The sequence below is a fragment of the Lithobates pipiens genome, unplaced genomic scaffold (genome assembly GCF_037356315.1).
Source record: "Lithobates pipiens isolate NorthernLeopardFrog02 unplaced genomic scaffold, aLitPip1_a1.2 Scaffold_30, whole genome shotgun sequence".
Lineage (NCBI taxonomy): Eukaryota > Metazoa > Chordata > Amphibia > Anura > Ranidae > Lithobates > Lithobates pipiens.
This window is the reverse complement of record NW_027507791.1, coordinates 183,315,084-183,333,503: the sequence shown is the minus strand read 5'-3', so window position 1 is coordinate 183,333,503 and position 18,420 is coordinate 183,315,084. Positions and strand designations below refer to the sequence as shown.

Sequence of the window (18,420 nt, the reverse complement as noted above, 5' to 3'; positions counted from 1 at the left end):
GAGGTGACCACCTTGGCTTTTGTCAAGAGAGTTGTAAGTAGGGTGCAAGATCGCCTACGGCCACTTCACCCTGAATGCGCTCCATCTCGTCTGATCTCGGATGCTAAGCAGGGTCGGGCCTGGTTAGTACCTGGATGGGAGACCGCCTGATAATACCAGGTGCCGTAGGCTTTTTTCCATTATGTTGTTGGCTTTGGCAACCTGCTGTATTTTTCCTCTCGATTGTCCGAGGTGACCACCTTGGCTTTTGTCAAGAGAGTTGTTAGTAGGGTGCAAGATCGCCTACAGCCACATCACCCTGAATGCGCTCGATCTCGTCTGATCTCGGATGCTAAGCAGGGTCGGGCCTGGTTAGTACCTGGATGGGAGACCGCCTGGGAGTACCAGGTGCCGTAGGCTTTTTTCCATGATGTTGTTGGCTTTGGCGACCTGCTGTATTTTTCCTCTCGATTGCCCGAGGTGACCACCTTGGCTTTTGTCAAGAGAGTTGTAAGTAGGGTGCAAGATTGCCTACGGCCACATCACCCTGAATGTGCTCGACCTCGTCTGATCTCGGATGCTAAGCAGGGTCGGGCCTGGTTAGTACCTGGATGGGAGACCGCCTGGGAATACCAGGTGCCGTAGGCTTTTTTCCATTATGTTGTTGGCTTTGGCGACCTGCTGTATTTTTCCGCTCGATTTCCCGAGGTGACCACCTTGGCTTTTGTCAAGAGAGTTGTTAGTAGGGTGCAAGATCGCCTACAGCCACATCACTCTGAATGCGCTCGATCTCGTCTGATCTCGAATGCTAAGCAGGGTCAGGCCTGGTTAGTACCTGGATGGGAGACCGCCTGGGAGTACCAGGTGCCGTAGGCTTTTTTCCATGATGTTGTTGGCTTTGGCGACCTGCTGTATTTTTCCTCTCGATTGCCCGAGGTGACCACCTTGGCTTTTGTCAAGAGAGTTGTAAGTAGGGTGCAAGATTGCCTACAGCCACATCACCCTGAATGCGCTCGATCTCGTCTCATCTCGGATGCTAAGCAGGGTCGGGCCTGGTTAGTACCTGGATGGGAGACCGCCTGGGAGTACCAGGTGCCGTAGGCTTTTTTCCATGATGTTGTTGGCTTTGGCGACCTGCTGTATTTTTCCTCTCGATTGCCCGAGGTGACCACCTTGGCTTTTGTCAAGAGAGTTGTAAGTAGGGTGCAAGATTGCCTACGGCTACATCACCCTGAATGTGTTCGACCTCGTCTGATCTCGGATGCTAAGCAGGGTCGGGCCTGGTTAGTACCTGGATGGGAGACGGCCTGGGAATACCAGGTGCCGTAGGCTTTTTTCCATTATGTTGTTGGCTTTGGCGACCTGCTGTATTTTTCCTCTCGATTGCCCGAGGTGACCACCTTGGCTTTTGTCAAGAGAGTTGTAAGTAGGGTGCAAGATCGCCTATGGCCACATCACCCTGAATGCGCTCGATCTCGTCTGATCTCGGATGCTAAGCAGGGTCGGGCCTGGTTAGTACCTGGATGGGAGACCGCCTGGGAATACCATGTGCCGTAGGCTTTTTTCCATGATGTTGTTGGCTTTGGCGACCTGCTGTATTTTTCCTCTCGATTGCCCGAGGTGACCACCTTGGCTTTTGTCAAGAGAGTTGTAAGTAGGGTGCAAGATCGCCTACAGCCACATCACCCTGAATGCGCTCGGTCTCGTCTGATCTCGGATGCTAAGCAGGGTCGGGCCTGGTTAGTACCTGGATGGGAGACCGCCTGGGAATACCAGGTGCCGTAGGCTTTTTTCCATTATGTTGTTGGCTTTGGCGACCTGCTGTATTTTTCCTCTCGATTGCCCGAGGTGACCACCTTGGCTTTTGTCAAGAGAGTTGTAAGTAGGGTGCAAGATCGCCTACGGCCACATCACCCTGAATGCGCTCGATCTCGTCTGATCTCGGATGCTAAGCAGGGTCGGGCCTGGTTAGTACCTGGATGGGAGAGCGCCTGGGAATACCAGGTGCCGTAGGCTTTTTTCCATTATGTTGTTGGCTTTGGCGACCTGCTGTATTTTTCCTCTCGATTGCTCGAGGTGACCACCTTGGCTTTTGTCAAGAGAGTTGTAAGTAGGGGGCAAGATCGCCTACGGCCACATCACCCTGAATGCGCTCGATTTCGTCTTATCTCGGATGCTAAGCAGGGTCAGGCCTGGTTAGTACCTGGATGGGAGACCGCCTGGGAATACCAGGTGCCGTAGGCTTTTTTCCATTATGTTGTTGGCTTTGGCGACCTGCTGTATTTTTCCTCTCGATTGCCCGAGGTGACCACCTTGGCTTTTGTCAAGAGAGTTGTAAGTAGGGGGCAAGATCGCCTACGGCCACATCTCCCTGAATGCGCTCGATCTCGTCTTATCTCGGATGCTAAGCAGGGTCAGGCCTGGTTAGGACCTAGGTGGGAGACCGCCTGCGAATACCAGGTGCCGTAGGCTTTTTTCCATTATGTTGTTGGCTTTGGCGACCTGCTGTATTTTTCCTCTCGATGGCCCGAGGTGACAACCTTGGCTTTTGTCAAGAGAGTTGTAAGTAGGGTGCAAGATCGCCTACGGCCACATCACCCTGAATGCGCTCGATCTCGTCTGATCTCGGATGCTAAGCAGGGTCGGGCCTGGTTAGTACCTGGATGGGAGACCGCCTGGGAATACCATGTGCCGTAGGCTTTTTTCCATGATGTTGTTGGCTTTGGCGACCTGCTGTATTTTTCCTCTCGATTGCCCGAGGTGACCACCTTGGCTTTTGTCAAGAGAGTTGTAAGTAGGGTGCAAGATCGCCTACGGCCACATCACCCTGAATGCGCTCGATCTCGTCTGATCTCGGATGCTAAGCAGGGTCGGGCTTGGTTAGTACCTGGATGGGAGACCACCTGGGAATACCAGGTGCCGTAGGCTTTTTTCCATTATGTTGTTGGCTTTGGCGACCTGCTGTATTTTTCCTCTCGATTGCCCGAGGTGACCACCTTGGCTTTTGTCAAGAGAGTTGTAAGTAGGGTGCAAGATCGCCTACGGCCACATCACCCTGAATGCGCTCGATCTCGTCTGATCTCGGATGCTAAGCAGGGTCGGCCTGGTTAGTACCTGGATGGGAGAGCGCCTGGGAATACCAGGTGCCGTAGGCTTTTTTCCATTATGTTGTTGGCTTTGGCGACCTGCTGTATTTTTCCTCTCGATTGCTCGAGGTGACCACCTTGGCTTTTGTCAAGAGAGTTGTAAGTAGGGGGCAAGATCGCCTACGGCCACATCACCCTGAATGCGCTCGATCTCATCTTATCTCGGATGCTAAGCAGGGTAAGGCCTGGTTAGTACCTGGATGGGAGACCGCCTGGGAATACCAGGTGCCGTAGGCTTTTTTCCATTATGTTGTTGGCTTTGGCGACCTGCTGTATTTTTCCTCTCGATTGCCCGAGGTGACCACCTTGGCTTTTGTCAAGAGAGTTGTAAGTAGGGGGCAAGATCGCCTACGGCCACATCACCCCGAATGCGCTCGATCTCGTCTTATCTCGGATGCTAAGCAGGGTCAGGCCTGGTTAGGACCTAGGTGGGAGACCGCCTGCGAATACCAGGTGCCGTAGGCTTTTTTCCATTATGTTGTTGGCTTTGGCGACCTGCTGTATTTTTCCTCTCGATTGCCCGAGGTGACCACCTTGGCTTTTGTCAAGAGAGTTGTAAGTAGGGTGCAAGATCGCCTACGGCCACATCACCCTGAATGCGCTTGATCTCGTCTGATCTCGGATGCTAAGCACGGTCGGGCCTGGTTAGTACCTGGATGGGAGACCGCCTGGGAATACCAGATGCCGTAGGCTTTTTCCATTATGTTGTTGGCTTTGGCGACCTGCTGTATTTTTCCTCTCGATTGCCCGAGGTGACCACCTTGGCTTTTGTCAAGAGAGTTGTAAGTAGGATGCAAGATCGCCTACGGCCACATCACCCTGAGTGCGCTCGATCTCGTCTGATCTCAGATGCTAAGCAGGGTCGGACCTGGTTAGTACCTGGATTTGAGACTGCCTGGGAATATCAGGTGCCGTAGGCTTTTTCCATGATGTTGTTGGCTTTGGCGACCTGCTGTATTTTTCCTCTCGATTGCCCGAGGTGACCACCTTGGCTTTTGTCAAGAGAGTTGTAAGTAGGGTGCAAGATCGCCTACAGCCACATCACCCTGAATGCGCTCGATCTCGTCTTATCTCAGATGCTAAGCAGGGTCGGGCCTGGTTAGTACCTGGATGGGAGACTGCCTGGGAATACCAGGTGCCGTAGGCTTTTTTCCATTATGTTGTTGGCTTTGGCGACCTGCTGTATTTTTCCTCTCGATTGCCCGAGGTGACCACCTTGGCTTTTGTCAAGAGAGTTGTAAGTAGGGTGCAAGATCGCCTACGGCCACATCACCCTGAATGCGCTCGATCTCGTCTGATCTCGGATGCTAAGCAGAGTCGGGCCTGGTTAGTACCTTGATGGGAAACCGCCTGGGAATACCAGGTGCCGTAGGCTTTTTTCCATTATGTTGTTGGCTTTGGCGACCTGCTGTATTTTTCCTCTCGATTGCCCGAGGTGACCACCTTGGCTTTTGTCAAGAGAGTTGTAAGTAGGGTGCAAGATCGCCTACGGCCACATCACCCTGAATGCGCTCGATCTCGTCTGATCTCGGATGCTAAGCAGGGTCGGGCCTGGTTAGTACCTGGATGGGAGACCGCCTGGGAATACCATGTGCCGTAGGCTTTTTTCCATTATGTTGTTGGCTTTGGCGACCTGCTGTATTTTTCCTCTCGATTGCCCGAGGTGACCACCTTGGCTTTTGTCAAGAGAGTTGTAAGTAGGGTGCAAGATCGCCTACAGCCACATCACCCTGAATGCGCTCGATCTCGTCTGATCTCGGATGCTAAGCAGGGTCGGGCCTGGTTAGTACCTGGATGGGAGACCGCCTGGGAATACCAGGTGCCGTAGGCTTTTTTCCATTATGTTGTTGGCTTTGGCGACCTGCTGTATTTTTCCTCAAGATTGCCCGAGGTGACCACCTTGGCTTTTGTCAAGAGAGTTGTAAGTAGGGTGCAAGATCGTCTATGGCCACATCACCCTGAATGCGCTTGATCTCGTCTGATCTCGGATGCTAAGCAGGGTCGTGCCTGGTTAGTACCTGGATGGGAGACCGCCTGGGAATACCAGGTGCCGTAGGCTTTTTTCCATTATGTTGTTGGCTTTGGCGACCTGCTGTATTTTTCCTCTCGATTGACCGAGGTGACCACCTTAGCTTTTGTCAAGAGAGTTGTAAGTAGGGGGCAAGATCGCCTACGGCCACATCACCCTGAATGTGCTCGATCTCATCTGATCTCGGATGCTAAGCAGGGTCGGGCCTGGTTAGTACCTGGATGGGAGACCGCCTGGCAATACCAGGTGCCGTAGGCTTTTTTCCATTATGTTGTTGGCTTTGGCGACCTGCTGTATTTTTCCTCTCGATTGCTCGAGGTGACCACCTTGGCTTTTGTCAAGAGAGTTGTAAGTAGGGGGCAAGATCGCCTACGGCCACATCACCCTGAATGCGCTCGATCTCGTCTTATCTCGGATGCTAAGCAGGGTCAGGCCTGGTTAGTACCTGGATGGGAGACCGCCTGGGAATACCAGGTGCCGTAGGCTTTTTTCCATTATGTTGTTGGCTTTGGCGACCTGCTGTATTTTTCCTCTCGGTTGCCCGAGGTGACCACCTTGGCTTTTGTCAAGAGAGTTGTAAGTAGGGGGCAAGATCGCCTACGGCCACATCACCCTGAATGCGCTCGATCTCGTCTTATTTTGGATGCTAAGCAGGGTCAGGCCTGGTTAGTACCTGGATGGGAGACCACTTGGGAATACCAGGTGCCGTAGGCTTTTTTCCATTATGTTGTTGGCTTTGGCGACCTGCTGTATTTTTCCTCTCGATTGCCCGAGGTGACCACCTTGGCTTTTGTCAAGAGAGTTGTAAGTAGGGTGCAAGATCGTCTACGGCCACATCACCCTGAATGCGCTTGATCTCGTCTGATCTCGGATGCTAAGCAGGGTCGTGCCTGGTTAGTACCTGGATGGGAGACCGCCTGGGAATACCAGGTGCCGTAGGCTTTTTTCCATTATGTTGTTGGCTTTGGCGACCTGCTGTATTTTTCCTCTCGATTGCCCGAGGTGACCACCTTGGCTTTTGTCAAGAGAGTTGTAAGTAGGGTGCAAGATCGCCTACGGCCACATCACCCTGAATGCGCTCGATCTCGTTTGATCTCGGATGCTAAGCAGAGTCGGGCCTGGTTAGTACCTTGATGGGAAACCGCCTGGGAATACCAGGTGCCGTAGGCTTTTTTCCATTATGTTGTTGGCTTCGGCGACCTGCTGTATTTTTCCTCTCGATTGCCCGAGGTGACCACCTTGGCTTTTGTCAAGAGAGTTGTAAGTAGGGTGCAAGATTACCTACGGCCACATCACCCTGAATGCGCTCGATCTCGTCTGATCTCGGATGCTAAGCAGGGTCGGGCCTGGTTAGTACCTGGATGGGAGACCGCCTGGGAATACCAGGTGCCGTAGGCTTTTTTCCATTATGTTGTTGGCTTTGGCGACCTGCTGTATTTTTCCTCAAGATTGCCCGAGGTGACCACCTTGGCTTTTGTCAAGAGAGTTGTAAGTAGGGTGCAAGATCGTCTATGGCCACATCACCCTGAATGCGCTCGATCTCGTCTGATCTCTGATGCTAAGCAGGGTAGGGCCTGGTTAGTACCTGGATGGGAGACCGCCTGGGAATACCAGGTGCCGTAGGCTTTTTTCCATTATGTTGTTGGCTTTGGCGACCTGCTGTATTTTTCCTCCCGATTGCCCGAGGTGACCACCTTGGCTTTTGTCAAGAGAGTTGTAAGTAGGGTGCAAGATCGCCTACAGCCACATCACCCTGTATGCGTCTGATCTCGGATGCTAAGCAGGGTCGGGCCTGGTTAGTACCTGGATGGGAGACCGCCTGGGAGTATCAGGTGCCGTAGGCTTTTTTCCATTATGTTGTTGGTTTTGGCGACCTGCTGTATTTTTCCTCTCGTTTGCCCGAGGTGACCACCTTGGCTTTTGTCAAGAGAGTTGTAAGTAGGGTACAAGATCGCTTATGGCCACATCACTCTGAATGTGCTCAATCTCGTCTGATCTCGGATGCTAAGCAGAGTCGGGCCTGGTTAGTTCCTGGATGGGAGACCGCCTGGGAATACCAGGTGCCGTAGGCTTTTTTCCATTATGTTGTTGGCTTTGGCGACCTGCTGTATTTTTCCTCTCGATTGCCCGAGGTGACCACCTTGGCTTTTGTCAAGAGAGTTGTAAGTAGGGTACAAGATCGCCTATGGCCACATCACCCTGAATGCGCTCGATCTCGTCTGATCTCGGATGCTAAGCAGGGTCGGGCCTGGTTAGTACCTGGATGGGAGACCACCTGGGAATACCAGATGCCGTAGGCTTTTTTCCATTATGTTGTTGGCTTTGGCGACCTGCTGTATTTTTCCTCTCGATTGCCCGAGGTGACCACCTTGGCTTTTGTCAAGAGAGTTGTAAGTAGGGTGCAAGATCGCCTACGGCCACATCACCCTGAATGCGCTCGATCTCGTCTGATCTCGGATGCTAAGCAGGGTCGGGTCTGGTTAGTACCTGGATGGGAGACCGCCTGGGAATATCAGGTGTCGTAGGCTCTTTTACATTATGTTGTTGGCTTTGGCGACCTGCTGTATTGTTCCTCTCGTTTGCCCGAGGTGACCACCTTGGCTTTTGTCAAGAGAGTTGTAAGTAGGGTGCAACATCGCCTACAGCCACATCACCCTGAATGCGCTCGATCTCGTCTTATCTCAGATGCTAAGCAGGGTCGGGCCTGGTTAGTACCTGGATGGGAGACTGCCTGGGAATACTAGGTGCCGTAGGCTTTTTTCCATTATGTTGTTGGCTTTGGTGACCTGCTGTATTTTTCCTCTCGATTGCCCGAGGTGACCACCTTGGCTTTTGTCAAGAGAGTTGTAAGTAGTGTGCAAGATCGCCTACGGCCACATCACCCTGAATGCGCGCGATCTCGTCTGATCTCGGATGCTAAGCAGGGTCGTGTCTGGTTAGTACCTGGATGGGAGACCGCCTGGGAGTATCAGGTGCCGTAGGCTTTTTTCCATTATGTTGTTGGCTTTGGCGACCTGCTGTATTGTTCCTCTCGTTTGCCCGAGGTGACCACCTTTGCTTTTGTCAAGAGAGTTGTAAGTGGGGTGCAAGATCGCCTACAGCCACATCACCCTGAATGCGCTCGATCTCGTCTTATCTCAGATGCTAAGCAGGGTCAGGCCTGGTTAGTAACTGGATGGGAGACTGCCTGGGAATACCAGGTGCCGTAGGCTTTTTTCCATTATGTTGTTGGCTTTGGCGACCTGCTGTATTTTTCCTCTCGATTGCCTGAGGTGACCACCTTGGCTTTTGTCAAGAGAATTGTAAGTAGGGTGCAAGATCGCATACGGCCACATCACCCTGAATGCGCTCGATTTCGTCTGACTTCGGATGCTAAGCATGGTCGGGCCTGGTTAGTACCTGGATGGGAGACCGCCTGGGAATACCAGGTGCCGTAGGCTTTTTTCCATTATGTTGTTGGCTTTGGCAACCTGCTGTATTTTTCCTCTCGATTGCCCGAGGTGACCACCTTGGCTTTTGTCAAGAGAGTTGTTAGTAGGGCGCAAGATCGCCTACAGCCACATCACCCTGAATGCGCTCGATCTAGTCTGATCTCGGATGCTAAGCAGGGTCGGGCCTGGTTAGTACCTGGATGGGAGACCGCCTGGGAGTACCCGGTGCCGTAGGCTTTTTTCCATTATGTTGTTGGCTTTGGCGACCTGCTGTATTTTTCCTCTCGATTGACCGAGGTGACCACCTTGGCTTTTGTCAAGAGAGTTGTAAGTAGGGTGCAAAATCGCCTACGGCCACATCACCCTGAATGCGCTCGATCTCGTCTGATCTCGGATGCTAAGCAGGGTCGGGCCTGGTTAGTACCTGGATGGGAGACCGCCTGGGAATACCAGGTGCCGTAGGCTTTTTTCCATTATGTTGTTGGCTTTGGCGACCTGCTGTATTTTTCCGCTCGATTACCCGAGGTGACCACCTTGGCTTTTGTCAAGAGAGTTGTAAGTAGGGTGCAAGATCGCCTACGGCCACATCACCCTGAATGCGCTCGATCTCGTCTGATCTCGGATGCTAAGCAGAGTCGGGCCTGGTTAGTACCTGGATGGGAAACCGCCTGGGAATACCAGGTGCCGTAGGCTTTTTTCCATTATGTTGTTGGCTTTGGCGACCTGCTGTATTTTTCCTCTCGATTGCCCGAGGTGACCACCTTGGCTTTTGTCAAGAGAGTTGTAAGTAGGGTGCAAGATTGCCTATGGCCACATCACCCTGAATGCGCTCGATCTCGTCTGATCTCGGATGCTAAGCAGGGTCGGGCCTGGTTAGTACCTGGATGGGAGACCGCCTGGGAATACCAGGTGCCGTAGGCTTTTTTCCATTATGTTGTTGGCTTTGGCGACCTGCTGTATTTTTCCTCTCGATTGCCCAAGGTGACCACCTTGGCTTTTGTCAAGAGAGTTGTAAGTAGGGTGCAAGATCGCCTATGGCCACATCACCCTGAATGCGCTCGATCTCGTCTGATCTCTGATGCTAAGCAGGGTTGGGCCTGGTTAGTACCTGTATGGGAGACCACCTGGGAATACCAGGTGCCGTAGGCTTTTTTCCATTATGTTGTTGGCTTTGGCGACCTGCTGTATTTTTCCTCTCGATTGCCCGAGGTGACCACCTTGGCTTTTGTCAAGAGAGTTGTAAACAGGGCGCAAGATCGCCTATGGCCACATCACCCTGAATGCGCTCGATCTCGTCTGATCTCGGATGCTAAGCAGAGTCGGGCCTGGTTAGTACCTGGATGGGAGACCACCTGGGAATACCAGGTGCCGTAGGCTTTTTTCCATTATGTTGTTGGCTTTGGCGACCTGCTGTATTTTTCCTCTCGATTGCCCGAGGTGACCACCTTGGCTTTTGTCAAGAGAGTTGTAAACAGGGCGCAAGATCGCCTATGGCCACATCACCCTGAATGCGCTCGATCTCGTCTGATCTCGGATGCTAAGCAGAGTCGGGCCTGGTTAGTACCTGGATGGGAGACCGCCTGGGAATACCAGGTGCCGTAGGCTTTTTTCCATTATGTTGTTGGCTTTGGCGACCTGCTGTATTTTTGCTCTCGATTGCCCGAGGTGACCACCTTGGCTTTTGTCAAGAGAGTTGTAAGTAGGGTGCAAGATCGCCTACGGCCACATCACCCTGAATGCGCTCGATATCGTCTGACTTCGGATGCTAAGCATGGTCGGGCCTGGTTAGTACCTGGATGGGAGACCGCCTGGGAATACCAGGTGCCGTAGGCTTTTTTCCATTATGTTGTTGGCTTTGGCGACCTGCTGTATTTTTCCTCTCGATTGCCCGAGGTGACCACCTTGGCTTTTGTCAAGAGAGTTGTAAGAAGGGTGAAAGATCACCTACGGCCACATTACCCTGAATGCGCTCGATCTCGTCTGATCTCAGATGCTAAGCAGGGTCGGACCTGGTTAGTACCTGGATTTGAGACCGCCTGGGAATATCAGGTGCCGTAGGCTTTTTCCATTATGTTGTTGGCTTTGGCGACCTGCTGTATTTTTCCTCTCGATTGCCCGAGGTGACCACCTTGGCTTTTGTCAAGAGAGTTGTAAGTAGGGTGCAAGATCGCCTACAGCCACATCACCCTGAATGCGCTCGATCTCGTCTGATCTCGGATGCTAAGCAGGGTCGGGCCTGGTTAGTACCTGAATGGGAGACCGCCTGGGAATACCAGGTGCCGTAGGCTTTTTTCCATTATGTTGTTGGCTTTGGCGACCTGCTGTATTTTTCCTCTCGATTGCCCGAGGTGACCACCTTGGCTTTTGTCAAGAGAGTTGTAAGTAGGGTGCAAGATTGCCTACGGCCACATCACCCTGAATGTGCTCGACCTCGTCTGATCTCGGATGCTAAGCAGGGTAGGGCCTGGTTAGTACCTGGATGGGAGACCGCCTGGGAATACCAGGTGCCGTAGGCTTTTTCCATTATGTTGTTGGCTTTGGCGACCTGCTGTATTTTTCCTCTCGATTGCCCGAGGTGACCACCTTGGCTTTTGTCAAGAGAGTTGTAAGTAGGGTGCAAGATCGCCTACAGCCACATCACCCTGAATGCGCTAGATCTCGTCTTATCTCAGATGCTAAGCAGGGTCGGGCCTGGTTTGTACCTGAATGGGAGACTGCCTGGGAATACTAGGTGCCGTAGGCTTTTTTCCATTATGTTGTTGGCTTTGGCGACCTGCTGTATTTTTCCTCTTGATTGCCCGAGGTGACCACCTTGGCTTTTGTCAAGAGAGTTGTCAGTAGGGTGCAAGATCGCCTACGGCCACTTCACCCTGAATGCGCTCCATCTCGTCTGATCTCGGATGCTAAGCAGGGTCGGGCCTGGTTAGTACCTGGATGGGAGACCGCCTGATAATACCAGGTGCCGTAGGCTTTTTTCCATTATGTTGTTGGCTTTGGCAACCTGCTGTATTTTTCCTCTCGATTGTCCGAGGTGACCACCTTGGCTTTTGTCAAGAGAGTTGTTAGTAGGGTGCAAGATCGCCTACAGCCACATCACCCTGAATGCGCTCGATCTCGTCTGATCTCGGATGCTAAGCAGGGTCGGGCCTGGTTAGTACCTGGATGGGAGACCGCCTGGGAGTACCAGGTGCCGTAGGCTTTTTTCCATGATGTTGTTGGCTTTGGCGACCTGCTGTATTTTTCCTCTCGATTGCCCGAGGTGACCACCTTGGCTTTTGTCAAGAGAGTTGTAAGTAGGGTGCAAGATTGCCTACGGCCACATCACCCTGAATGTGCTCGACCTCGTCTGATCTCGGATGCTAAGCAGGGTCGGGCCTGGTTAGTATCTGGATGGGAGACCGCCTGGGAATACCAGGTGCCGTAGGCTTTTTTCCATTATGTTGTTGGCTTTGGCGACCTGCTGTATTTTTCCGCTCGATTTCCCTAGGTGACCACCTTGGCTTTTGTCAAGAGAGTTGTAAGTAGGGTGCAAGATCGCCTACGGCCACATCACCCTGAATGCGCTCGATCTCGTCTGATCTCGGATGCTAAGCAGAGTCGGGCCTGGTTAGTACCTGGATGGGAAACCGCCTGGGAATGCCAGGTGCCGTAGGCTTTTTTCCATTATGTTGTTGGCTTTGGCAACCTGCTGTACTTTTCCTCTCGATTGCCCGAGGTGACCACCTTGGCTTTTGTCAAGAGAGTTGTTAGTAGGGTGCAAGATCGCCTACAGCCACATCACTCTGAATGCGCTCGATCTCGTCTGATCTCGAATGCTAAGCAGGGTCAGGCCTGGTTAGTACCTGGATGGGAGACCGCCTGGGAGTACCAGGTGCCGTAGGCTTTTTTCCATGATGTTGTTGGCTTTGGCGACCTGCTGTATTTTTCCTCTCGATTGCCCGAGGTGACCACCTTGGCTTTTGTCAAGAGAGTTGTAAGTAGGGTGCAAGATTGCCTACAGCCACATCACCCTGAATGCGCTCGATCTCGTCTGATCTCGGATGCTAAGCAGGGTCGGGCCTGGTTAGTACCTGGATGGGAGACCGCCTGGGAGTACCAGGTGCCGTAGGCTTTTTTCCATGATGTTGTTGGCTTTGGCGACCTGCTGTATTTTTCCTCTCGATTGCCCGAGGTGACCACCTTGGCTTTTGTCAAGAGAGTTGTAAGTAGGGTGCAAGATCGCCTATGGCCACATCACCCTGAATGCGCTCGATCTCGTCTGATCTCGGATGCTAAGCAGGGTCGGGCCTGGTTAGTACCTGGATGGGCGACCGCCTGGGAATACCAGGTGCCGTAGGCTTTTTTCCATTATGTTGTTGGCTTTGGCGACCTGCTGTATTTTTCCTCTCGATTGCCCGAGGTGACCACCTTGGCTTTTGTCAAGAGAGTTGTAAGTAGGGTGCAAGATTGCCTACAGCCACATCACCCTGAATGCGCTTGATCTCGTCTGATCTCGGATGCTAAGCAGGGTCGGGCCTGGTTAGTACCTGGATGGGAGACCGCCTGGGAGTACCAGGTGCCGTAGGCTTTTTTCCGTGATGTTGTTGGCTTTGGCGACCTGCTGTATTTTTCCTCTCGATTGCCCGAGGTGACCACCTTGGCTTTTGTCAAGAGAGTTGTAAGTAGGGTGCAAGATTGCCTACGGCTACATCACCCTGAATGTGTTCGACCTCGTCTGATCTCGGATGCTAAGCAGGGTCGGGCCTGGTTAGTACCTGGATGGGAGACGGCCTGGGAATACCAGGTGCCGTAGGCTTTTTTCCATTATGTTGTTGGCTTTGGCGACCTGCTGTATTTTTCCTCTCGATTGCCCGAGGTGACCACCTTGGCTTTTGTCAAGAGAGTTGTAAGTAGGGTGCAAGATCGCCTATGGCCACATCACCCTGAATGCGCTCGATCTCGTCTGATCTCGGATGCTAAGCAGGGTCGGGCCTGGTTAGTACCTGGATGGGAGACCGCCTGGGAATACCATGTGCCGTAGGCTTTTTTCCATGATGTTGTTGGCTTTGGCGACCTGCTGTATTTTTCCTCTCGATTGCCCGAGGTGACCACCTTGGCTTTTGTCAAGAGAGTTGTAAGTAGGGTGCAAGATCGCCTACAGCCACATCACCCTGAATGCGCTCAGTCTCGTCTGATCTCGGATGCTAAGCAGGGTCGGGCCTGGTTAGTACCTGGATGGGAGACCGCCTGGGAATACCAGGTGCCGTAGGCTTTTTTCCATTATGTTGTTGGCTTTGGCGACCTGCTGTATTTTTCCTCTCGATTGCCCGAGGTGACCACCTTGGCTTTTGTCAAGAGAGTTGTAAGTAGGGTGCAAGATCGCCTACGGCCACATCACCCTGAATGCGCTCGATCTCGTCTGATCTCGGATGCTAAGCAGGGTCGGGCCTGGTTAGTACCTGGATGGGAGAGCGCCTGGGAATACCAGGTGCCGTAGGCTTTTTTCCATTATGTTGTTGGCTTTGGCGACCTGCTGTATTTTTCCTCTCGATTGCTCGAGGTGACCACCTTGGCTTTTGTCAAGAGAGTTGTAAGTAGGGGGCAAGATCGCCTACGGCCACATCACCCTGAATGCGCTCGATCTCGTCTTATCTCGGATGCTAAGCAGGGTCAGGCCTGGTTAGTACCTGGATGGGAGACCGCCTGGGAATACCAGGTGCCGTAGGCTTTTTTCCATTATGTTGTTGGCTTTGGCGACCTGCTGTATTTTTCCTCTCGATTGCCCGAGGTGACCACCTTGGCTTTTGTCAAGAGAGTTGTAAGTAGGGGGCAAGATCGCCTACGGCCACATCACCCTGAATGCGCTCGATCTCCTCTTATCTCGGATGCTAAGCAGGGTCAGGCCTGGTTAGGACCTAGGTGGGAGACCGCCTGCGAATACCAGGTGCCGTAGGCTTTTTTCCATTATGTTGTTGGCTTTGGCGACCTGCTGTATTTTTCCTCTCGATGGCCCGAGGTGACAACCTTGGCTTTTGTCAAGAGAGTTGTAAGTAGGGTGCAAGATCGCCTACGGCCACATCACCCTGAATGCGCTCGATCTCGTCTGATCTCGGATGCTAAGCAGGGTCGGGCCTGGTTAGTACCTGGATGGGAGACCGCCTGGGAATACCATGTGCCGTAGGCTTTTTTCCATGATGTTGTTGGCTTTGGCGACCTGCTGTATTTTTCCTCTCGATTGCCCGAGGTGACCACCTTGGCTTTTGTCAAGAGAGTTGTAAGTAGGGTGCAAGATCGCCTACAGCCACATCACCCTGAATGCGCTCGATCTCGTCTGATCTCGGATGCTAAGCAGGGTCGGGCTTGGTTAGTACCTGGATGGGAGACCACCTGGGAATACCAGGTGCCGTAGGCTTTGTTCCATTATGTTGTTGGCTTTGGCGACCTGCTGTATTTTTCCTCTCGATTGCCCAAGGTGACCACCTTGGCTTTTGTCAAGAGAGTTGTAAGTAGGGTGCAAGATCGCCTACGGCCACATCACCCTGAATGCGCTCGATCTCGTCTGATCTCGGATGCTAAGCAGGGTCGGCCTGGTTAGTACCTGGATGGGAGAGCGCCTGGGAATACCAGGTGCCGTAGGCTTTTTTCCATTATGTTGTTGGCTTTGGCGACCTGCTGTATTTTTCCTCTCGATTGCTCGAGGTGACCACCTTGGCTTTTGTCAAGAGAGTTGTAAGTAGGGGGCAAGATTGCCTACGGCCACATCACCCTGAATGCGCTCGATCTCGTCTTATCTCGGATGCTAAGCAGGGTAAGGCCTGGTTAGTACCTGGATGGGAGACCGCCTGGGAATACCAGGTGCCGTAGGCTTTTTTCCATTATGTTGTTGGCTTTGGCGACCTGCTGTATTTTTCCTCTCGATTGCCCGAGGTGACCACCTTGGCTTTTGTCAAGAGAGTTGTAAGTAGGGGGCAAGATCGCCTACGGCCACATCACCCCGAATGCGCTCGATCTCGTCTTATCTCGGATGCTAAGCAGGGTCAGGCCTGGTTAGGACCTAGGTGGGAGACCGCCTGCGAATACCAGGTGCCGTAGGCTTTTTTCCATTATGTTGTTGGCTTTGGCGACCTGCTGTATTTTTCCTCTCGATTGCCCGAGGTGACCACCTTGGCTTTTGTCAAGAGAGTTGTAAGTAGGGTGCAAGATCGCCTACGGCCACATCACCCTGAATGCGCTCGATCTCGTCTGATCTCGGATGCTAAGCAGGGTCGGCCTGGTTAGTACCTGGATGGGAGAGCGCCTGGGAATACCAGGTGCCGTAGGCTTTTTTCCATTATGTTGTTGGCTTTGGCGACCTGCTGTATTTTTCCTCTCGATTGCTCGAGGTGACCACCTTGGCTTTTGTCAAGAGAGTTGTAAGTAGGGGGCAAGATTGCCTACGGCCACATCACCCTGAATGCGCTCGATCTCGTCTTATCTCGGATGCTAAGCAGGGTAAGGCCTGGTTAGTACCTGGATGGGAGACCGCCTGGGAATACCAGGTGCCGTAGGCTTTTTTCCATTATGTTGTTGGCTTTGGCGATCTGCTGTATTTTTCCTCTCGATTGCCCGAGGTGACCACCTTGGCTTTTGTCAAGAGAGTTGTAAGTAGGGGGCAAGATCGCCTACGGCCACATCACCCCGAATGCGCTCGATCTCGTCTTATCTCGGATGCTGAGCAGGGTCAGGCCTGGTTAGGACCTAGGTGGGAGACCGCCTGCGAATACCAGGTGCTGTAGGCTTTTTTCCATTATGTTGTTGGCTTTGGCGACCTGCTGTATTTTTCCTCTCGATTGCCCGAGGTGACCACCTTGGCTTTTGTCAAGAGAGTTGTAAGTAGGGTGCAAGATCGCCTACGGCCACATCACCCTGAATGCGCTTGATCTCGTCTGATCTCGGATGCTAAGCAGGGTCGGGCCTGGTTAGTACCTGGATGGGAGACCGCCTGGGAATACCAGATGCCGTAGGCTTTTTCCATTATGTTGTTGGCTTTGGCGACCTGCTGTATTTTTCCTCTCGATTGCCCGAGGTGACCACCTTGGCTTTTGTCAAGAGAGTTGTAAGTAGGATGCAAGATCGCCTACGGCCACATCACCCTGAGTGCGCTCGATCTCGTCTGATCTCAGATGCTAAGCAGGGTCGGACCTGGTTAGTACCTGGATTTGAGACTGCCTGGGAATATCAGGTGCCGTAGGCTTTTTCCATTATGTTGTTGGCTTTGGCGACCTGCTGTATTTTTCCTCTCGATTGCCCGAGGTGACCACCTTGGCTTTTGTCAAGAGAGTTGTAAGTAGGGTGCAAGATCGCCTACAGCCACATCACCCTGAATGCGCTCGATCTCGTCTTATCTCAGATGCTAAGCAGGGTCGGGCCTGGTTAGTACCTGGATGGGAGACTGCCTGGGAATACCAGGTGCCGTAGGCTTTTTTCCATTATGTTGTTGGCTTTGGCGACCTGCTGTATTTTTCCTCTCGATTGCCCGAGGTGACCACCTTGGCTTTTGTCAAGAGAGTTGTAAGTAGGGTGCAAGATCGCCTACGGCCACATCACCCTGAATGCGCTCGATCTCGTCTGATCTCGGATGCTAAGCAGAGTCGGGCCTGGTTAGTACCTTGATGGGAAACCGCCTGGGAATACCAGGTGCCGTAGGCTTTTTTCCATTATGTTGTTGGCTTTGGCGACCTGCTGTATTTTTCCTCTCGATTGCCCGAGGTGACCACCTTGGCTTTTGTCAAGAGAGTTGTAAGTAGGGTGCAAGATCGCCTACGGCCACATCACCCTGAATGCGCTCGATCTCGTCTGATCTCGGATGCTAAGCAGGGTCGGGCCTGGTTAGTACCTGGATGGGAGACCGCCTGGGAATACCATGTGCCGTAGGCTTTTTTCCATTATGTTGTTGGCTTTGGCGACCTGCTGTATTTTTCCTCTCGATTGCCCGAGGTGACCACCTTGGCTTTTGTCAAGAGAGTTGTAAGTAGGGTGCAAGATCGCCTACAGCCACATCACCCTGAATGCGCTCGATCTCGTCTGATTTCGGATGCTAAGCAGGGTCGGGCCTGGTTAGTACCTGGATGGGAGACCGCCTGGGAATACCAGGTGCCGTAGGCTTTTTTCCATTATGTTGTTGGCTTTGGCGACCTGCTGTATTTTTCCTCAAGATTGCCCGTGGTGACCACCTTGGCTTTTGTCAAGAGAGTTGTAAGTAGGGTGCAAGATCGTCTATGGCCACATCACCCTGAATGCGCTTGATCTCGTCTGATCTCGGATGCTAAGCAGGGTCGTGCCTGGTTAGTACCTGGATGGGAGACCGCCTGGGAATACCAGGTGCCGTAGGCTTTTTTCCATTATGTTGTTGGCTTTGGCGACCTGCTGTATTTTTCCTCTCGATTGACCGAGGTGACCACCTTAGCTTTTGTCAAGAGAGTTGTAGGTAGGGTGCAAGATCGCCTACGGCCACATCACCCTGAATGTGCTCGATCTCATCTGATCTCGGATGCTAAGCAGGGTCGGGCCTGGTTAGTACCTGGATGGGAGACCGCCTGGCAATACCAGGTGCCGTAGGCTTTTTTCCATTATGTTGTTGGCTTTGGCGACCTGCTGTATTTTTCCTCTCGATTGCTCGAGGTGACCACCTTGGCTTTTGTCAAGAGAGTTGTAAGTAGGGGGCAAGATCGCCTACGGCCACATCACCCTGAATGCGCTCGATCTCGTCTTATCTCGGATGCTAAGCAGGGTCAGGCCTGGTTAGTACCTGGATGGGAGACCGCCTGGGAATACCAGGTGCCGTAGGCTTTTTTCCATTATGTTGTTGGCTTTGGCG

General features: G+C 52.5%; 42 non-coding genes and 38 pseudogenes across 42 annotated transcripts; all 80 read left to right on the top strand.

Annotated features, from left to right (window-relative positions):
* Positions 1 to 52: 52 nt before the first annotated feature.
* On the top strand, positions 53 to 171 carry LOC143947328 (5S ribosomal RNA; annotated as a pseudogene).
* A 109-nt stretch (positions 172 to 280) lies between these two features.
* LOC143952459 (5S ribosomal RNA) lies at positions 281 to 399 on the top strand. Its single transcript, XR_013267634.1, has one exon. It is a non-coding gene; the product is annotated as a 5S ribosomal RNA (ribosomal RNA).
* A 109-nt stretch (positions 400 to 508) lies between these two features.
* On the top strand, positions 509 to 627 carry LOC143952474 (5S ribosomal RNA). The gene has a single exon (XR_013267648.1). It is a non-coding gene; the product is annotated as a 5S ribosomal RNA (ribosomal RNA).
* Positions 628 to 736: 109 nt separating this feature from the next.
* Positions 737 to 855, top strand: LOC143944291 (5S ribosomal RNA; annotated as a pseudogene).
* A 109-nt stretch (positions 856 to 964) lies between these two features.
* Positions 965 to 1,083, top strand: LOC143945604 (5S ribosomal RNA; annotated as a pseudogene).
* A 109-nt stretch (positions 1,084 to 1,192) lies between these two features.
* Positions 1,193 to 1,311, top strand: LOC143946709 (5S ribosomal RNA; annotated as a pseudogene).
* Positions 1,312 to 1,420: 109 nt separating this feature from the next.
* LOC143952774 (5S ribosomal RNA) lies at positions 1,421 to 1,539 on the top strand. Its single transcript, XR_013267919.1, has one exon. It is a non-coding gene; the product is annotated as a 5S ribosomal RNA (ribosomal RNA).
* A 109-nt stretch (positions 1,540 to 1,648) lies between these two features.
* On the top strand, positions 1,649 to 1,767 carry LOC143953315 (5S ribosomal RNA). Its single transcript, XR_013268409.1, has one exon. It is a non-coding gene; the product is annotated as a 5S ribosomal RNA (ribosomal RNA).
* Positions 1,768 to 1,876: 109 nt separating this feature from the next.
* Positions 1,877 to 1,995, top strand: LOC143952419 (5S ribosomal RNA). The gene has a single exon (XR_013267598.1). It is a non-coding gene; the product is annotated as a 5S ribosomal RNA (ribosomal RNA).
* Positions 1,996 to 2,104: 109 nt separating this feature from the next.
* Positions 2,105 to 2,223, top strand: LOC143944061 (5S ribosomal RNA; annotated as a pseudogene).
* Positions 2,224 to 2,332: 109 nt separating this feature from the next.
* LOC143948842 (5S ribosomal RNA) lies at positions 2,333 to 2,451 on the top strand (annotated as a pseudogene).
* Positions 2,452 to 2,560: 109 nt separating this feature from the next.
* Positions 2,561 to 2,679, top strand: LOC143951776 (5S ribosomal RNA). The gene has a single exon (XR_013267016.1). It is a non-coding gene; the product is annotated as a 5S ribosomal RNA (ribosomal RNA).
* Positions 2,680 to 2,788: 109 nt separating this feature from the next.
* Positions 2,789 to 2,907, top strand: LOC143948472 (5S ribosomal RNA). The gene has a single exon (XR_013265399.1). It is a non-coding gene; the product is annotated as a 5S ribosomal RNA (ribosomal RNA).
* Positions 2,908 to 3,016: 109 nt separating this feature from the next.
* On the top strand, positions 3,017 to 3,134 carry LOC143945152 (5S ribosomal RNA; annotated as a pseudogene).
* Positions 3,135 to 3,243: 109 nt separating this feature from the next.
* LOC143954943 (5S ribosomal RNA) lies at positions 3,244 to 3,362 on the top strand (annotated as a pseudogene).
* Positions 3,363 to 3,471: 109 nt separating this feature from the next.
* Positions 3,472 to 3,590, top strand: LOC143949300 (5S ribosomal RNA; annotated as a pseudogene).
* A 109-nt stretch (positions 3,591 to 3,699) lies between these two features.
* Positions 3,700 to 3,818, top strand: LOC143944202 (5S ribosomal RNA; annotated as a pseudogene).
* A 108-nt stretch (positions 3,819 to 3,926) lies between these two features.
* On the top strand, positions 3,927 to 4,045 carry LOC143948207 (5S ribosomal RNA; annotated as a pseudogene).
* A 108-nt stretch (positions 4,046 to 4,153) lies between these two features.
* LOC143947523 (5S ribosomal RNA) lies at positions 4,154 to 4,272 on the top strand (annotated as a pseudogene).
* Positions 4,273 to 4,381: 109 nt separating this feature from the next.
* On the top strand, positions 4,382 to 4,500 carry LOC143952889 (5S ribosomal RNA). The gene has a single exon (XR_013268022.1). It is a non-coding gene; the product is annotated as a 5S ribosomal RNA (ribosomal RNA).
* Positions 4,501 to 4,609: 109 nt separating this feature from the next.
* LOC143951775 (5S ribosomal RNA) lies at positions 4,610 to 4,728 on the top strand. The gene has a single exon (XR_013267015.1). It is a non-coding gene; the product is annotated as a 5S ribosomal RNA (ribosomal RNA).
* A 109-nt stretch (positions 4,729 to 4,837) lies between these two features.
* Positions 4,838 to 4,956, top strand: LOC143951495 (5S ribosomal RNA). Its single transcript, XR_013266762.1, has one exon. It is a non-coding gene; the product is annotated as a 5S ribosomal RNA (ribosomal RNA).
* A 109-nt stretch (positions 4,957 to 5,065) lies between these two features.
* LOC143953300 (5S ribosomal RNA) lies at positions 5,066 to 5,184 on the top strand. Its single transcript, XR_013268395.1, has one exon. It is a non-coding gene; the product is annotated as a 5S ribosomal RNA (ribosomal RNA).
* Positions 5,185 to 5,293: 109 nt separating this feature from the next.
* Positions 5,294 to 5,412, top strand: LOC143953223 (5S ribosomal RNA). Its single transcript, XR_013268325.1, has one exon. It is a non-coding gene; the product is annotated as a 5S ribosomal RNA (ribosomal RNA).
* A 109-nt stretch (positions 5,413 to 5,521) lies between these two features.
* LOC143944417 (5S ribosomal RNA) lies at positions 5,522 to 5,640 on the top strand (annotated as a pseudogene).
* Positions 5,641 to 5,749: 109 nt separating this feature from the next.
* Positions 5,750 to 5,868, top strand: LOC143947484 (5S ribosomal RNA; annotated as a pseudogene).
* A 109-nt stretch (positions 5,869 to 5,977) lies between these two features.
* LOC143952277 (5S ribosomal RNA) lies at positions 5,978 to 6,096 on the top strand. Its single transcript, XR_013267470.1, has one exon. It is a non-coding gene; the product is annotated as a 5S ribosomal RNA (ribosomal RNA).
* Positions 6,097 to 6,205: 109 nt separating this feature from the next.
* On the top strand, positions 6,206 to 6,324 carry LOC143953548 (5S ribosomal RNA). Its single transcript, XR_013268620.1, has one exon. It is a non-coding gene; the product is annotated as a 5S ribosomal RNA (ribosomal RNA).
* A 109-nt stretch (positions 6,325 to 6,433) lies between these two features.
* LOC143950412 (5S ribosomal RNA) lies at positions 6,434 to 6,552 on the top strand. The gene has a single exon (XR_013265816.1). It is a non-coding gene; the product is annotated as a 5S ribosomal RNA (ribosomal RNA).
* A 109-nt stretch (positions 6,553 to 6,661) lies between these two features.
* LOC143953176 (5S ribosomal RNA) lies at positions 6,662 to 6,780 on the top strand. The gene has a single exon (XR_013268282.1). It is a non-coding gene; the product is annotated as a 5S ribosomal RNA (ribosomal RNA).
* A 109-nt stretch (positions 6,781 to 6,889) lies between these two features.
* LOC143949367 (5S ribosomal RNA) lies at positions 6,890 to 6,998 on the top strand (annotated as a pseudogene).
* A 109-nt stretch (positions 6,999 to 7,107) lies between these two features.
* LOC143946304 (5S ribosomal RNA) lies at positions 7,108 to 7,226 on the top strand (annotated as a pseudogene).
* Positions 7,227 to 7,335: 109 nt separating this feature from the next.
* LOC143952658 (5S ribosomal RNA) lies at positions 7,336 to 7,454 on the top strand. Its single transcript, XR_013267813.1, has one exon. It is a non-coding gene; the product is annotated as a 5S ribosomal RNA (ribosomal RNA).
* A 109-nt stretch (positions 7,455 to 7,563) lies between these two features.
* LOC143953216 (5S ribosomal RNA) lies at positions 7,564 to 7,682 on the top strand. The gene has a single exon (XR_013268319.1). It is a non-coding gene; the product is annotated as a 5S ribosomal RNA (ribosomal RNA).
* Positions 7,683 to 7,791: 109 nt separating this feature from the next.
* LOC143948249 (5S ribosomal RNA) lies at positions 7,792 to 7,910 on the top strand (annotated as a pseudogene).
* Positions 7,911 to 8,019: 109 nt separating this feature from the next.
* On the top strand, positions 8,020 to 8,138 carry LOC143954856 (5S ribosomal RNA; annotated as a pseudogene).
* A 109-nt stretch (positions 8,139 to 8,247) lies between these two features.
* On the top strand, positions 8,248 to 8,366 carry LOC143949455 (5S ribosomal RNA; annotated as a pseudogene).
* Positions 8,367 to 8,475: 109 nt separating this feature from the next.
* On the top strand, positions 8,476 to 8,594 carry LOC143945930 (5S ribosomal RNA; annotated as a pseudogene).
* A 109-nt stretch (positions 8,595 to 8,703) lies between these two features.
* LOC143944489 (5S ribosomal RNA) lies at positions 8,704 to 8,822 on the top strand (annotated as a pseudogene).
* A 109-nt stretch (positions 8,823 to 8,931) lies between these two features.
* On the top strand, positions 8,932 to 9,050 carry LOC143952814 (5S ribosomal RNA). The gene has a single exon (XR_013267955.1). It is a non-coding gene; the product is annotated as a 5S ribosomal RNA (ribosomal RNA).
* Positions 9,051 to 9,159: 109 nt separating this feature from the next.
* LOC143952342 (5S ribosomal RNA) lies at positions 9,160 to 9,278 on the top strand. The gene has a single exon (XR_013267528.1). It is a non-coding gene; the product is annotated as a 5S ribosomal RNA (ribosomal RNA).
* Positions 9,279 to 9,387: 109 nt separating this feature from the next.
* LOC143946274 (5S ribosomal RNA) lies at positions 9,388 to 9,506 on the top strand. Its single transcript, XR_013265195.1, has one exon. It is a non-coding gene; the product is annotated as a 5S ribosomal RNA (ribosomal RNA).
* A 109-nt stretch (positions 9,507 to 9,615) lies between these two features.
* LOC143953594 (5S ribosomal RNA) lies at positions 9,616 to 9,734 on the top strand. The gene has a single exon (XR_013268661.1). It is a non-coding gene; the product is annotated as a 5S ribosomal RNA (ribosomal RNA).
* A 109-nt stretch (positions 9,735 to 9,843) lies between these two features.
* On the top strand, positions 9,844 to 9,962 carry LOC143951863 (5S ribosomal RNA). Its single transcript, XR_013267095.1, has one exon. It is a non-coding gene; the product is annotated as a 5S ribosomal RNA (ribosomal RNA).
* Positions 9,963 to 10,071: 109 nt separating this feature from the next.
* On the top strand, positions 10,072 to 10,190 carry LOC143952044 (5S ribosomal RNA). Its single transcript, XR_013267259.1, has one exon. It is a non-coding gene; the product is annotated as a 5S ribosomal RNA (ribosomal RNA).
* Positions 10,191 to 10,299: 109 nt separating this feature from the next.
* On the top strand, positions 10,300 to 10,418 carry LOC143945991 (5S ribosomal RNA; annotated as a pseudogene).
* A 109-nt stretch (positions 10,419 to 10,527) lies between these two features.
* Positions 10,528 to 10,646, top strand: LOC143948990 (5S ribosomal RNA; annotated as a pseudogene).
* Positions 10,647 to 10,754: 108 nt separating this feature from the next.
* On the top strand, positions 10,755 to 10,873 carry LOC143952591 (5S ribosomal RNA). The gene has a single exon (XR_013267753.1). It is a non-coding gene; the product is annotated as a 5S ribosomal RNA (ribosomal RNA).
* Positions 10,874 to 10,982: 109 nt separating this feature from the next.
* LOC143951952 (5S ribosomal RNA) lies at positions 10,983 to 11,101 on the top strand. The gene has a single exon (XR_013267176.1). It is a non-coding gene; the product is annotated as a 5S ribosomal RNA (ribosomal RNA).
* A 108-nt stretch (positions 11,102 to 11,209) lies between these two features.
* LOC143949089 (5S ribosomal RNA) lies at positions 11,210 to 11,328 on the top strand (annotated as a pseudogene).
* A 109-nt stretch (positions 11,329 to 11,437) lies between these two features.
* On the top strand, positions 11,438 to 11,556 carry LOC143947327 (5S ribosomal RNA; annotated as a pseudogene).
* Positions 11,557 to 11,665: 109 nt separating this feature from the next.
* LOC143952457 (5S ribosomal RNA) lies at positions 11,666 to 11,784 on the top strand. Its single transcript, XR_013267632.1, has one exon. It is a non-coding gene; the product is annotated as a 5S ribosomal RNA (ribosomal RNA).
* A 109-nt stretch (positions 11,785 to 11,893) lies between these two features.
* Positions 11,894 to 12,012, top strand: LOC143954600 (5S ribosomal RNA). The gene has a single exon (XR_013269576.1). It is a non-coding gene; the product is annotated as a 5S ribosomal RNA (ribosomal RNA).
* A 109-nt stretch (positions 12,013 to 12,121) lies between these two features.
* On the top strand, positions 12,122 to 12,240 carry LOC143953426 (5S ribosomal RNA). The gene has a single exon (XR_013268510.1). It is a non-coding gene; the product is annotated as a 5S ribosomal RNA (ribosomal RNA).
* Positions 12,241 to 12,349: 109 nt separating this feature from the next.
* Positions 12,350 to 12,468, top strand: LOC143944289 (5S ribosomal RNA; annotated as a pseudogene).
* A 109-nt stretch (positions 12,469 to 12,577) lies between these two features.
* LOC143952456 (5S ribosomal RNA) lies at positions 12,578 to 12,696 on the top strand. Its single transcript, XR_013267631.1, has one exon. It is a non-coding gene; the product is annotated as a 5S ribosomal RNA (ribosomal RNA).
* Positions 12,697 to 12,805: 109 nt separating this feature from the next.
* LOC143948839 (5S ribosomal RNA) lies at positions 12,806 to 12,924 on the top strand. Its single transcript, XR_013265432.1, has one exon. It is a non-coding gene; the product is annotated as a 5S ribosomal RNA (ribosomal RNA).
* Positions 12,925 to 13,033: 109 nt separating this feature from the next.
* On the top strand, positions 13,034 to 13,152 carry LOC143954117 (5S ribosomal RNA). Its single transcript, XR_013269137.1, has one exon. It is a non-coding gene; the product is annotated as a 5S ribosomal RNA (ribosomal RNA).
* A 109-nt stretch (positions 13,153 to 13,261) lies between these two features.
* LOC143946708 (5S ribosomal RNA) lies at positions 13,262 to 13,380 on the top strand (annotated as a pseudogene).
* Positions 13,381 to 13,489: 109 nt separating this feature from the next.
* LOC143952773 (5S ribosomal RNA) lies at positions 13,490 to 13,608 on the top strand. The gene has a single exon (XR_013267918.1). It is a non-coding gene; the product is annotated as a 5S ribosomal RNA (ribosomal RNA).
* A 109-nt stretch (positions 13,609 to 13,717) lies between these two features.
* Positions 13,718 to 13,836, top strand: LOC143944841 (5S ribosomal RNA; annotated as a pseudogene).
* Positions 13,837 to 13,945: 109 nt separating this feature from the next.
* On the top strand, positions 13,946 to 14,064 carry LOC143952418 (5S ribosomal RNA). Its single transcript, XR_013267597.1, has one exon. It is a non-coding gene; the product is annotated as a 5S ribosomal RNA (ribosomal RNA).
* A 109-nt stretch (positions 14,065 to 14,173) lies between these two features.
* LOC143944416 (5S ribosomal RNA) lies at positions 14,174 to 14,292 on the top strand (annotated as a pseudogene).
* Positions 14,293 to 14,401: 109 nt separating this feature from the next.
* Positions 14,402 to 14,520, top strand: LOC143949119 (5S ribosomal RNA; annotated as a pseudogene).
* A 109-nt stretch (positions 14,521 to 14,629) lies between these two features.
* Positions 14,630 to 14,748, top strand: LOC143951774 (5S ribosomal RNA). Its single transcript, XR_013267014.1, has one exon. It is a non-coding gene; the product is annotated as a 5S ribosomal RNA (ribosomal RNA).
* Positions 14,749 to 14,857: 109 nt separating this feature from the next.
* On the top strand, positions 14,858 to 14,976 carry LOC143952745 (5S ribosomal RNA). Its single transcript, XR_013267892.1, has one exon. It is a non-coding gene; the product is annotated as a 5S ribosomal RNA (ribosomal RNA).
* A 109-nt stretch (positions 14,977 to 15,085) lies between these two features.
* LOC143945151 (5S ribosomal RNA) lies at positions 15,086 to 15,203 on the top strand (annotated as a pseudogene).
* A 109-nt stretch (positions 15,204 to 15,312) lies between these two features.
* LOC143944030 (5S ribosomal RNA) lies at positions 15,313 to 15,431 on the top strand (annotated as a pseudogene).
* Positions 15,432 to 15,540: 109 nt separating this feature from the next.
* LOC143949299 (5S ribosomal RNA) lies at positions 15,541 to 15,659 on the top strand (annotated as a pseudogene).
* Positions 15,660 to 15,768: 109 nt separating this feature from the next.
* On the top strand, positions 15,769 to 15,886 carry LOC143945149 (5S ribosomal RNA; annotated as a pseudogene).
* Positions 15,887 to 15,995: 109 nt separating this feature from the next.
* On the top strand, positions 15,996 to 16,114 carry LOC143944029 (5S ribosomal RNA; annotated as a pseudogene).
* Positions 16,115 to 16,451: 337 nt separating this feature from the next.
* On the top strand, positions 16,452 to 16,570 carry LOC143953517 (5S ribosomal RNA). The gene has a single exon (XR_013268591.1). It is a non-coding gene; the product is annotated as a 5S ribosomal RNA (ribosomal RNA).
* Positions 16,571 to 16,678: 108 nt separating this feature from the next.
* On the top strand, positions 16,679 to 16,797 carry LOC143948206 (5S ribosomal RNA; annotated as a pseudogene).
* Positions 16,798 to 16,905: 108 nt separating this feature from the next.
* Positions 16,906 to 17,024, top strand: LOC143947522 (5S ribosomal RNA; annotated as a pseudogene).
* Positions 17,025 to 17,133: 109 nt separating this feature from the next.
* On the top strand, positions 17,134 to 17,252 carry LOC143952886 (5S ribosomal RNA). The gene has a single exon (XR_013268020.1). It is a non-coding gene; the product is annotated as a 5S ribosomal RNA (ribosomal RNA).
* Positions 17,253 to 17,361: 109 nt separating this feature from the next.
* LOC143951773 (5S ribosomal RNA) lies at positions 17,362 to 17,480 on the top strand. Its single transcript, XR_013267013.1, has one exon. It is a non-coding gene; the product is annotated as a 5S ribosomal RNA (ribosomal RNA).
* A 109-nt stretch (positions 17,481 to 17,589) lies between these two features.
* On the top strand, positions 17,590 to 17,708 carry LOC143953829 (5S ribosomal RNA). The gene has a single exon (XR_013268875.1). It is a non-coding gene; the product is annotated as a 5S ribosomal RNA (ribosomal RNA).
* A 109-nt stretch (positions 17,709 to 17,817) lies between these two features.
* LOC143953299 (5S ribosomal RNA) lies at positions 17,818 to 17,936 on the top strand. Its single transcript, XR_013268394.1, has one exon. It is a non-coding gene; the product is annotated as a 5S ribosomal RNA (ribosomal RNA).
* Positions 17,937 to 18,045: 109 nt separating this feature from the next.
* On the top strand, positions 18,046 to 18,164 carry LOC143953222 (5S ribosomal RNA). Its single transcript, XR_013268324.1, has one exon. It is a non-coding gene; the product is annotated as a 5S ribosomal RNA (ribosomal RNA).
* A 109-nt stretch (positions 18,165 to 18,273) lies between these two features.
* On the top strand, positions 18,274 to 18,392 carry LOC143944415 (5S ribosomal RNA; annotated as a pseudogene).
* The last annotated feature ends 28 nt before the right edge of the window (positions 18,393 to 18,420 follow it).